Below are 12440 nucleotides of genomic sequence, written 5' to 3'. Positions count from 1 at the left end.
TGGTCACTGCACACATGCTACTGGGAACCACGCACTGGCTATTGTGCAACACACACTGGGCACGGGGCATGGGGCACCAGGCGCTGAGTTTGGGGCAACACGCACTGGGTACCACACACTCAGCACCAGGTATCGTGGGCTGGGCACTGGGTACTGGACAGCGCACACCGGGCACCAGGTAGCAGGCACTAGTGCTGGGCACTGGGTACCAATCAGCAGGTAGTGGGTAGTGGGAACTACATACCAGGTACTGCACACCTTGCACCATAGATTGGGTACTGGGCACTGCAAGCAGGGCACCAGGCACCACGCCCTGGGCACCAGGCACCATGCGCTGGGCACTACACATCACACGCTGGGCACCATGCACTGCACGTTAAGCACCAGGATTCAGGTACCGGGCCTTGCAAACCAGATGCTGGACAATGTGCATTGGGCACTGTGCACCCAGCACCAGGCACCGCATGTCACACACCCGATTGTGGGTACCAGGCACTGCTCACCTTCCCCATGTCTCCTGTGGGTCAGAGCCTCCCCTAGAGCTGTCTGCGGCCAGCCTAGGAGGGCTTGCAGTCAGCAGAGAGGGGAGACGCTGCTGGGGCCCCTTTTGCAAGGCACCTGGGGAGCCTCGCTCCATCTCCCACCCTGCAGCAAGCAACGCCAAGATGATTCTCCAGGGGGGACAGCTCTTCTCTGAAGCCAGGCAGGTCTTGCCAGGTGAGAGGTGAATGTGTCTGCTGTGACAGCTCAGGACTCCCAGGAGGCACGACCCACAGCCCCACTTCCAGCCCAGCCTGCTCTTCTCCCATTAAATGTCCCATTGTCTCCCAGCACCCACTCAGCAGGGAGTCCCTGCCCATTGCGGCTCCCATGGCCTGGCCTTGGCTCTGAACCCAACCTGTGGCCAACGGCTGGAAATCTGGCATGTGAAAACATCAGCCCTGCGGGATCCACGCCTCTGGGCTGAGTCAGGACGTGGCTCTGTCCTTGTCCTCGCCAGCACTGGGGGTTGAAGGCAGCAGGTTTCTGGGCTGTTCCCCAGCCATGGGACCATGCTTTCCAAGACAGTGAGTGTCAGTGGCACGTGGCTACGTCCCTCCTGTTCCCTGGCCTGTGGGCACGGACGGGGCAGAGGAGGACACTGGCACGCCGATGGCCACGTCCTGCTCCAAGGCCAGCCCAGATGGCCTGGGGCGCATGTGTTCCTGGGCCATGAAAGGGCCAGGGAGGAAATGTTGGCCTGCAGCAGCCGTTCCCAGCAGTGAGCAGCCTGGGAAAAAGGCAGAAGCCCCTTTGCTCAGCGAGAGGCGAGTGACTCCGACAGGAAGTTTCTGTCTCCTCGTCCAACAACCCGTCGGATCTGGACGATCCGAGCATGGGAGCCCAGCCAGCATGGGGACAGCGGCTGAGCCCAGTGCCCGGGCAAGACCCTGGGATCGCGGGGGAGCCGCAGTCCCGCGTGGGGAAGGGCTAGGCTTGTCTCCTTCTGACATGCACAGCTGAGAGCATCCAGCTGCAGGGGGGACGATGCCTTGCACACCTCCCCCCCAGGAGCTGCTGTGCTTACAGACCTCTGTGCCTCAGTTTCCCTACGTACAAGAGGAAGCCAGTGATTTTCCCTGCACAAAAAGCTGGAGCCCTCTCCACTGCAGCAGCAGCAGCGACTGCCTGCCCACGACGGCAGGACGCGCTCCCTGCGCACTCAGCGCTAGCCAGGCCATGGCCAGATGGCTCCATGCGGCTCTTTATTTTTATTCCTGTAAATAATCTATGCAGGCAAAATCCGTGGCGAGGGAGCGCGTGGGAACCTGAGCAGCCGAGCGCAGTTGCCATCCATCTGGGGCTGCCAGGAAACGAGCCCGTTTGCCTGGCAGCGATTCCTCGCCCGGCTGTGGCCGAGGCTTGGGCAATGCCTGGAGGATCTGGCCAGATCTAGGCCTCCAATGCCGGAAACAGGGGTTTTAAACGGGCCTGGGGCAGGGAGGGAAGGGAAGGGGTTGGGGAGGGCTGTGGAGGCACCCACAGCAGCACCCGCTTAAGGGGCAGAGGAGGGCAGGCAGGGGCAGGTAGGTGATGATAGATATTTAAGTCTCTAATCCCCACAGTGAGCGCTTTCCTCTGAGATGTAGCATTACTGGGGATTACTCTCTTAAATGCTTCAGTAGCTCATCTTCATCTCCCTGTGCCCTTCAAGGGCCAGCCCTGCTCCCTAAGGGATTATACTGACCCTACCTGAGAGCAGAGGGGAAGGCAAACCTGGGCACTGATGAGATGAGCTTGGCATTCTCAGCTGTGCCAGAGGACAATGCGCACAACCTCAAGGACCTGCCAGTGGGCCAAGAGTTCACTTAACAAGCCTGGTGCCCAGCTGAGGGAGGTGGACACGGCTGAAAAGCTGCAGCCTGGGCTTTAAATAGAGCATTAAAAGCTGATGGGATCAGCGCTGCAGAGGGGGAGGGAGGGACGCAAGGGAGGGAGCAGGCCAAACCCAGGCTACGTTGCAGCAGCTATTACTGGCGCTAAAAGGGCCATGCTCCATCCATGCACGGGTGGAGGATGCAGGAGAATGCAGAGGTGAGTGTCCATACACAGCCTGGACAGGGCACAGGGGTGATGGTATCTCCATTCTTGGAGCTACTCCAGCAACAACTGAACAAGGCCCTGAGCGACTTGGTCTTGCTTTGGAGCTGGCTCTGCTCTGAGCACAGGTTGGCCTAGAGGCTTCGGGGGTGCTTCCCACCCTCTGATTTGGTCTGTATCAGGGCAAAGTTGGGGGCCTGTGCCCCACATTGCCCATGAGCTTCAAGCAGCGTCAGTGAGATGGACAGGGCAGCCCATCTGTGACTGCCCTTGGTCCTGTTCCCCATGCAAGGAAAGTCCTTCTGGGCTGAGGAAAGTCCCATCCCCCTGAGGCACCCCAGCCCCAAATGCATAACTTCTCTGCTCGCCCAAGGAGGGGACTGCTGCTGGTCCCTCAGCTGGGGCAGGGGACAGGTCAATCCCTCCTTCCTCCAGGGCTGGTGTCATTCTCCCACAGGCTGGCCTCTTCTCTCTGCCTGGGCTGCATTTTTGCTTGGGATGACGCAAGAGAAGTAGCGGCGACGTGGAGGGAGGCTGGTGGTGCCCAAGGGCTGGCTCCAAGGAGGGGTCAGGTCCCCTGAGGGACCCAAGAGCAGGCCAGCCTCCCTCACACGCACCAGCAGCAGCTTTCCTGGACACTGGGGCCGGCAGACCGAGCCGGCCAGAGAGGGAAAGAGTTATCAGCTGGGAGAGCTGATAATGGGCCTCTCTCCCCAGCAGCAGCCCTGTCCAGCCGAGGCTCAGCCAGGCCAGGAGGAGTTGGCTGGGAAGGGAAGCTGCAGCAAGCCACTACCAGGGGCCAGAGCTCTATAATTATCATGGGAGGCTGAGTTATTTTGGGAAGAGGCTGTGCGCTGCCAAGGCTTTTATTCCTCCAAACCAAAACAAGATGGAAAGAGCCCATCCCAGGATGCTGCATCCGGTGGGTGAGGGAAGGTTAACCCCTTGCCTCCCCGCCTGCCCATGGCAGCCCTAGGATGGGTCCTACACTGGCTCCCTTATGCCTGCATCCATCTCTGCTCCCAGGTCTGGCCGGTCCCTTACCTGAGCTGAGACAGCTCCAGGCTGTTGTGATTGCACCAGCAGGCATTCAAATTGCGTATAAGGATTTCAGTAAAGGAAGATTCAGGGCCATAGTGGCCACAGGACAGCTGCTGGAGCCCAACATCAGAGCTGAAGCAACCCAAATCTTTACCGCACAGCCCCAGTCTTGAAGATGCTGCGTTGCAGCTCACTGGGTGCACAGGCTCTATCTAGCAGGACCCAGGAGTCCAGGCTTGCGCACGTAAAGCACTTGCAGACAAGGCTGTGACGCGACCCCTGGCTGCGGGGTTTGCCTGGTCCTCTCACACGCTGGCCGGTTCAGAGGCTGCAGCCTTGCTTTTTGCGTCCTCCATGAGAACCACTATTTTTAGCTGTTTCAGTTACAACGGGTACATTTTTGGGGCCTTCCCAGTGCTGAGACTCACTGGAAGAATGTTGCCCAGAGTGGATCACCTAGTCACCATCAAGGGCTCAAAATAAAAATTCCCAGCACTTTTCAGAGGGAAGAGCCTTGAGGGCAGAGCAGCCCCGGGAAGGACATTTGCGCCAAGCATGCCCCCATCCGTGCAGAGACAGCAGCCAGGGAGAGAAGCTGTAGCTCCCAGCCTCTGAAGACCTCTAAGCCAGCTGAACAACTTCCAGGCCAGATACCTACTCATCACGCATTGTGCATCCCATGGCTGCCAGACGCATGGGAGCATTCGGCAGCATGGTGACACCCAGGGGTGTCACTTTGCGGTTCAGTGCCAGCCCAGGGCTTTGCTCCCCATGGGGCCAGGGACAGCCCTAGGCCTGCCTGTGGCAAGGATCCTCCTTGCTCCCCAGGCCTTTTACCCTCCCTGCAATCCTCTCTGGGCATCCTGAACACTGTCTGGGCACTGAGCAGGCTAAGGCCCCACTTTCAGGGTGGCAGCCTTGGAAGCCCTGGGTTTGAACGTCACCTTTTCCCCTCCTTCCGTTGATCTGAGACTTTATGGTCTGCCCAAGCCTGGATCTCTCCATATGCTGGATCCCTGAAGATCACCAAGTAGCCCACAAACCTGTGCTCTAGGGTCTCCCAGACCCCAAAGCCATGCTCTAGAGTCACCTAGCCCTCGCTTCAGTCCCACCCAGGCTGTTTCTCTGCAGGCAGCTCTGGTCTCCAGGTCTGGGCCAGGGCAACCAGGGGCTGCCAAGGCCCAAGCTCCCGACATGTCAAGCCCTCGTGCTGGCGTCAACTACAGACACTGCTTAGGAGGAGGAAGGAACAGGACTGTGCTGAGCTCGGGAGCTGCGTGAGCTCCATGCCAGTACGTTGGAGCAGAAGCGCCTGGGGCCGTGCAAGCCAAGCGTGCCTCGTCCCAGCCAAGCAGAGAGCGAGGAGGCGGGCAGGCAGCGGCAGGTAAGTGCGACTGACAGACAAGAGCCCGGAGGGACTAGCGCGGTGCACGGGGAAGGGGGACCGGCAGGGCTGAAGGGCTGAAGCTCATTTCTGAACGGTTGGCGCAAAGGAGTCAGTGCAGAGGGACAGCGGTGGAGGGACAGAGCTGTTGCGTGGGCAGTGGAAGTATGTCCCGGGCTTGCTGACCCTGCACAATACATGCTGCTGAGCTCCACATCCTAACAGTGGGGATGGCCATCTGGACACACAAGCCTAGGAGGTCCCAGCAGGGCTGAGAAGGGGGTGCATATGTGTGTGGGTGCTGGCAGGGCTTTCCCTCTGCCAGGTAACTCCCTAGCATGGCCAGTGCCTTGCTGGGCCTTTGCCCCCATCCTGCCTCTGTGCTGCACAGAGAGGTCTTAGCATCTCCAGCAGTGACACAAGCTACCACAGAGGATGACGGAGGTTTGGTGAGCTGGCGCCTGCCTCCTCCACTGCCCTGCCTCAAGCTCCCATACATTTGCCTGTGCCAGATGCCTGCCCTGCCCTGTCCCAAAGGTGTCAGTTTTACTGGCCGTGGCTACCCTGGGTGTCAGGAGGACAGCCCAGCCCAGGCCCTGCACACCTACAAGATACCTAACTGCATGTTTATGTGAGCAGAAAGGGTGTTTCTCCCATCTACGTAGGCATCACATGCCCAAGCACTGGCCATGGTGGCCTGACAAGCCACCTGGCTAGCCACCCCCAGCTGAGCCCTCCCACACCTCATCATGCGTCACCCACAGCAAATCCCTTGCAAAAGGTTCACCAGTCAGTGCTGACAGTCTCCAGTGCCAGGGCTGGTGGCAGGCCTGGGGACCTTGTGGCAGTGGGGAATTAGGAGCCCCCCAGACACAGAGCTCCCACCCCACAGTCTCAGCCCAGCTGCCGGTCTCTGAGCTCAGCGGGAAGAGCCTGCCCAAGACTCCAGTGAGGCCAGGACGAGTAACCTGCCCAGCTTGGTGACCACAGCCTGGCCAAGGGGACCGCGCCAGTAGGAAAAATGACAGCAGGCCACCTCTTACCTCCTCATCTGGAGCCACCATTGGTCGGGCAGAAGAGCCAAGGTCAGGAAGGAAGAGATTTGCATCAGGAGCAGGTGGAGAGCAGGAGCAGGAGGGAGGAGAAGCAAGTTTTCCCATCAGTAGCAGCTGAGGTTTTCCAGGGCTCATGTCTGAGCCCCAGCTCTCCTCCTAGTTCCCCGTGTCCCCCCAGGACCACCAGGTCAGCGCTAGCCCAAGGGCCCATCTCTGATGGGACCTGTGTTTTGCACATACACCGGCTGGCAGAGCAGAAAGCAGAAAGTTTGGGGGGCTCCTAGGACTCCCCTTCTCCTCTTACAGTTGGCAACAGGCTGGGAAATGAGTCAGGAGGGCTGGAGGGAGGCAGAGATGGGAGCTGAACAGAGAAGACAGCAATGCTCCGGGGAAGCTCTGGAGAGAGCTGTATTGCTGTTACCACCCCAGGTGTGCTGCTCTCGCTCCATGCACTCAGCAGAATGATTTGTGCCTAAACTACAGCTAAAATTCATCTGCCAGCTCCTGTTTTAATGGGGACAGCACTTGCTGAGACCTGAGCAGGAGGGTCTTGCTGCAACCCCAGTGACTTCCCCATGCTGTGGCTGAGGAAAATGCAGGAGGGACCTGACAATCCTGAGCTTAGTTAAGCAGGAGCAAAATGCTGGGTTTGTGTAGGCCCTACAAAAGCGCCTGCTGCCTGTCAGCCAGGCTTTCTTGAGAACGAAACAGTAATGTGTGGCCCAAGGGATCTCCCACCAGAGGCTTAGCCCACATCTGGATGAGGGAGAGCCTCACCTTTCAGACACCAAAGGATGTCAGGGTGCTGCTCGTCGGCTACGTCTGGAACAGAAAGGCAAGAGAATGAACTGGGGCAGCGGGCACTGGGGGAGATCTGACCCCAGAGTGGTGCGAGCTCTCGGCCTTGGCCCCGGGGGGAGGTCTGCAGGATGCCTCCCCAGCCTCACTGAGGGATTAGCCCCACACTTGGCATTGCTCCTGTCCTGCAGGATGCCATGGAGCTGGGAAGCTGTGCGTCCTCCCAGAGACAGATGCTGGCCCCAGAGCACTGGACACCCCTGAGAAGGCTGGCCCACACTATGTCTCCACAGGTAACGACATAGGTAAGGAGAGAGCATGAAGGGTCCCACTGCCCCTCCCTGAGCTCTGTGCATCTCTTTACAATGGGCTTTGCTCCCACAGGCACCAGCACCCTCCCTGAGATACCTCCCTGAAACATAGGATTGCCTCTTCGCCTTTTCCTTCCTGCTTGTGCTCCTCCACAAGACCTGTCAGCAAGGGCAACAGCCATGTCCCATGAACTGGCAAAAGGGGAAACTGAGACACATAGGTACTGACCCACCAGCATCTCCCTCAACATGCCACATGGGGGGTTTCTGGGAATTCTCTGTTGCTTAACTCATGGTGGAGCTGTCACCTCCATTGCACAAGCACTGCTTCGTGTCCTAGTGATGTGCCAGTTCCTACAAGCCCTGAGACAGCTCCTGTTACAACCCAAGCCTCTCTGCCCAAATCATGGAAGGAAAAGGGAGTGCTCAAGCCATGTGCGGACCATACAAAGTACCCAGCCCTGGGTTGTGAGGGTGCTCCCTGCACGTGGCAGGCCGGTCTTGGCTGTGCCCAGGGGACGAAGGGTGACTGCAGGGAACTATGCCCATGCCTCCAAGAGCAGCATGAGCGAGAGTGCGTGTTAGAGTCAGCCAAGGCAGCACAGAGCAGCACTGATGGACAGAGACCATGCAGAGCCAGTCAATAGGCCATAGGATCATGGATCAGAGGGTTATAGGTTAATCCAGGTTAGGAGGACCTGCAGGTCTCAGGTGCAACCTCCTGCTCAAAGCAGGGTCAGATAGCACAGAGCCACAGAAGTGCTGGTGGAAGCAGCCTCCACAGGGCCCCACCTCCCACTCAAAGCAGGAAAAGCCCTAACATCAGGTCATCACAGTCAAGGCTTTCTCTAGATGAGGCTTGAAACCTCCCAACAACAGAGATCCCCAACCTCTAGGGACCCATCCTAGGTCTGCACCACCCTTCTGGGCAAAGAGTTTCTCCCACTGTCCTGCCTGAGCCTCCCAAGTTGCAGCTTGTGGCCGTTGCCCCTTGTTCTATCGTCTGCCAGTGCCAGAGGAGCTTGGTTCCACCACCTCTGGAGGTGCCCTTCAGGCAGCTGCAGGCTCTGTTAGACCCCTCTCAGCTTCCTCTTCACTGCACTTCACCTGCTATCTGCTGTAACTATCAATCAGGCCCTTTCCTGCAGCTCCACTACTCAGGCTGGTCCCAGCCCAGCCCAGCCTCACACAAATGGTTTTCCTGTTCCGGGTGCAGGACTTTGCACTTCTCCTGGTTAAACCTCACGAGGACTCTCGTGGCCTGATCTTGTTCCCCATCACTCTCGTGCCTGTATCCAAGGCTAAATGCAGACATGAGACTGATTGGCAACATGTCCCAAAGGAGAAGCTGAAATGAAATGCGATGGAAGATGTCATGATGGCATGCAACATGCCAAGCAACTCTCGGTATAGTGTGATATTATTTAACTTCCAACCGTCTCTGTAAAAACTGCAGCCGTTTATCTGCTATTCTGAGAGACTCAGCCAGACGGATTATTTTGTCGAAGCAGTTGTAGGCAGCAGTGTGTTTCTAAATGTAGGATGCTCCGTCCCTCCAGGATCAGGGAAGAGTGAAACACAGTGCATGGGCGCCCTCGCACACAGCCTGCTCTCGGCTGCATGCAAGAAGAGCCTGGAGGTGTCAGGCACATCCTTTTCACACTGCTGCGTAAGTCTGGTGCTTGTACAGGCACTGACCAGTACCCACGGCAGGTAGTGGGCAGCAAGCCAAGAAAAGGTGGTGGCTGTCACCTCCCTCAAAGGATTCCCAGCAACACTGCATGCCTGCCTCCTGCTTCTGCTTAAATGCCAGGGAGATCTATCTTGGGGGAAACCACCCACAGCCACGCTAAGGAGGTACTGAGAGGGGAAATGGAGCTGGAACCGCACCCTGCCACTGTTTCTTTAATTCACCAGCAGGGACAGTGAGTGAGGCCCTTGGATCTGCTGGGGGCTAAGCCCGTCCACCCCCTCCTCACCAAATCCAGTGCAAAGCAGAGCTGCTGCACTGGTCATCCTTCCAGCAGTAGGACCAAGAACAGACCCACCCACACTGCCAGGAAGGCCCCAGTGAGTTTGGTCAACTGGCCAAACTTACCTACAAAAAAAGCACTAAATCTGGCGGCTGTTGTCTCTGTGGCTGGCTTGACCACCTCTTCTGCTTCACAGCTGGAGCTGAAGCTCTCAGACTTCACCTCATGCAGGAGGATGGTGGCAGATGCTCTGCCAAGTGACATCGGCTTGTCCACATCTTTGCTGGAGCCAGCTGTGCCTTTGGCCACAACCTCTATGAACATATCTGTCTCCAAAGAGAAGGTTTCAGCGTTGCTTGGTTTGTTGCCCATCACTGGAGACTCGAGGTGCACGGGTGTCTGGTTCTCCATGTACTCCATGTCTGGCTGGAGCAAAGACCACCAAGCTGAGTTGGGGCCAAGCTTGGGCAAAGCCCTGGCAGGTAAATCTCTGGATACAAACTCGGGCTGGGTAAGTGCTGGGCTCCAGCAGGGGTAGTGGGCATGTGTGTCCTTGGGGTGGCTGTCAGCGTGGTGCAAAAGCTCAGGCACAAATTTGGTTTGGGTGCATTTATCCTTTGCAAGAGGCTGTGACCTAGCGGAACATGCCAGTGCTGGGCGGAGCGAGCTCCGGTGGGACGAGTCCACCTCCATGGACCCTATGGCTCTCTGCATCCTCTCTGCTGCTTGATGGAATGCACAGCGGTACTCGGACTCATCCTCTGGATGGGTTGCAGCTCTGTATATCGATGAACCCCCAGCACTAGGGTCTGGAGGGGCCAAGGTGGTTGCTGTGGGCTGTGGTGAGAGCAAGGCGGCAGGGGACGTGATGCCGGCCGTGGGGGAACATGGCTCAAGGGGGGATGTGGCCCCATGGGAAAGGCCCCCAGTTTGGTGCAGCCTGCACCGGTAGCTGGAGTTGCTCACAGAGTGCTGCATGGGGTGATAGAGGGGACTTGTGCCAGTGGCAGCTGCAGGGTTGGGACGCACAGCCATGTTGGGGCGTACCGGGCCGTGGGGCCCCGGTGGGGATGGAGAGCATCTGGGGGCTGCTGCAGCAGCCTGGCACGCAGCACGCCGGTTGCGTTCGGAGCGCTGGGCAGCTTTGGGGACCAAGTGGACCGCTGGCAGCTGGGTTCCCACGTTGGCCCTGGGGGGTGAAGAAACCTCTGCAACGGGCTCGGTCTGGGTTGCCTGCTCCTTGGGGTTGATGACAGTCTTGTGGGGCCGCCGGATCCGCAGCTGGGCTGAGTCACTGGGCACCGTGGCAGTCCCCCCTGGGGCTGGCTCAGTGCCCTGCAGAGCAGAGCTCCTGGTCCCTGACTTGATCTGGGACAACTCGCTCTTCTGCATGCCCGCTGGCTGGCCGGCACTCCTGCCCTCCAGGGCCAGGGGTTCCCGACCTGGTCTGGTCTCTGGCCGGCTGCTGGCTCTCCTCTGGCTTTCTGCCTGCTGGGCATTAAGGGTCTTCTGCAGAGCCACCAGTAAGTGGCTGGATGTCACTGCAAGCCTTCCTGGCTGCATCAGGCACTTCCCGCTTCTCAGCTCCATTATCGTGTGAGGTGAGAGACTTCGGGAGATCTCTGCGCCTCCTGGGGATGGGGGGCTCTGGGGTTGCTCACTCCCTTGCTGGGGTGATGGGGTCCGGGATGTCTCCCAGCCTTGTTGGCACGAAGGACTCTCAGGTCGCTCACTGCCGCGCTGGAGTGATGGAACCTGGCCTTGCTGCGGTGAGGGGCTCTTGGGGGCCTTGCTGCTGTGCTGAGGGACTGCCGTGGGCAGAGCTTTGCTCCCTCGTTGGGCTGAGGTGGACCGTTGGGTCTTGTTCACCTGCCGGAGCAGGGGGATTGGGGCCATCTCGCTGCCCTGCCAGACCAAGGCGCTCACAGAGCCAACCTTCGCTGCTGCTGGACCAAAATCATTCCCTCTCTGGGTAGAGCACATCCGTGATGCCCCTGTTGCTGGCTTCTGGGGGTCTGACGTCCCTACAGAGGTGTCTGCCTGGAAAAGCCTCCCTGCAAAGCCACCCTGAGCAAAGAACTCCTGATATGGAGATGATGTCACCAGGGACATTGTGATGTCACAGTACTGGCATCATGCTGGGAACAGGGTTCCTTCTAAGGAGTGATTGGGGGCATGTGGTAAGCTAAAGGGACTGCCTTGGGGAGTGCAGCCCTGCTCGCGTTCAGCTCCTGTTTGGCCAGGTCAGATGGCCCTCAGTCTGGCCAGGAATGGCATTCAGCTGCTCCTAAAGGGCCCTCATGGAGCTGGACCCTGCTGTTGTGGGATTCCCCCCAGGATCCAAGCCCACAGGGAGCTGCTCCGCAGGCCAGGCCAGGGCTGCTGCAAGGAGCCCCTTCTGTTGCTCCTCTGACTCTTTTTCCCAGCCACTTTCTCAATCAGAGGGACATCCTGGAAGACCTGCCTGGCTTTGGGCTGGTTGTACCTTGCTGCTGCCAGACTTAGGTAGCCTCCCTACTGTCTCCAGGTGGATGAGGCACCCCCTTAGTTGTAAAGCAGCCAAGTGCTGGTGGAAGCAGCCTCCACAGGGCCCCACCTCCCACTCAAAGCAGGAAAAGCCCTAACATCAGGTCATCACAGTCAAGGCTTTCTCTAGATGAGGCTTGAAACCTCCCAACAACAGAGATCCCCAACCTCTAGGGACCCATCCTAGGTCTGCACCACCCTTCTGGGCAAAGAGTTTCTCCCACTGTCCTGCCTGAGCCTCCCAAGTTGCAGCTTGTGGCCGTTGCCCCTTGTTCTATCGTCTGCCAGTGCCAGAGGAGCTTGGTTCCACCACCTCTGGAGGTGCCCTTCAGGCAGCTGCAGGCTCTGTTAGACCCCTTTCACCTCCTGGCTAGCCTAAACCAGCCCCACTCCCTCCCTGTCTCTGTCTAGGCCCCAACCACTTTGGCAGCAAGGTTTTACAGGCTCACTGAAAGCCAACTTCAAGGGCAGCCCTCTGGGACACAGGCCCAACTTCTCAAGTTGGTGCCAACAGATAGTAAGTTTTTTTTAAAGATGAGTCTCACTAGGGAGAGTGTAACATGGAAGCAGCCATACCTGCTGGCTTTGCTACCCTCCATCCTCCCCAGATAAGGGCCAAAGCCAAACAAAAGTCCCTCTGTTAGCTTTTGGAAGGCAACAAGGACACAGGGATGTAGAGGCCACCATTGTGTCATGCACTGGCCACCTCATTGTCCCTAGATCATCTGCAGAAAGCATGTTACCAACCCATGCACATAGTCACTTTGTTTTA

This window comes from Struthio camelus, chromosome 16 (assembly GCF_040807025.1).
Source record: "Struthio camelus isolate bStrCam1 chromosome 16, bStrCam1.hap1, whole genome shotgun sequence".
NCBI classification, from domain to species: Eukaryota; Metazoa; Chordata; class Aves; order Struthioniformes; family Struthionidae; genus Struthio; species Struthio camelus.
This window is presented reverse-complemented; position numbering follows the sequence as displayed.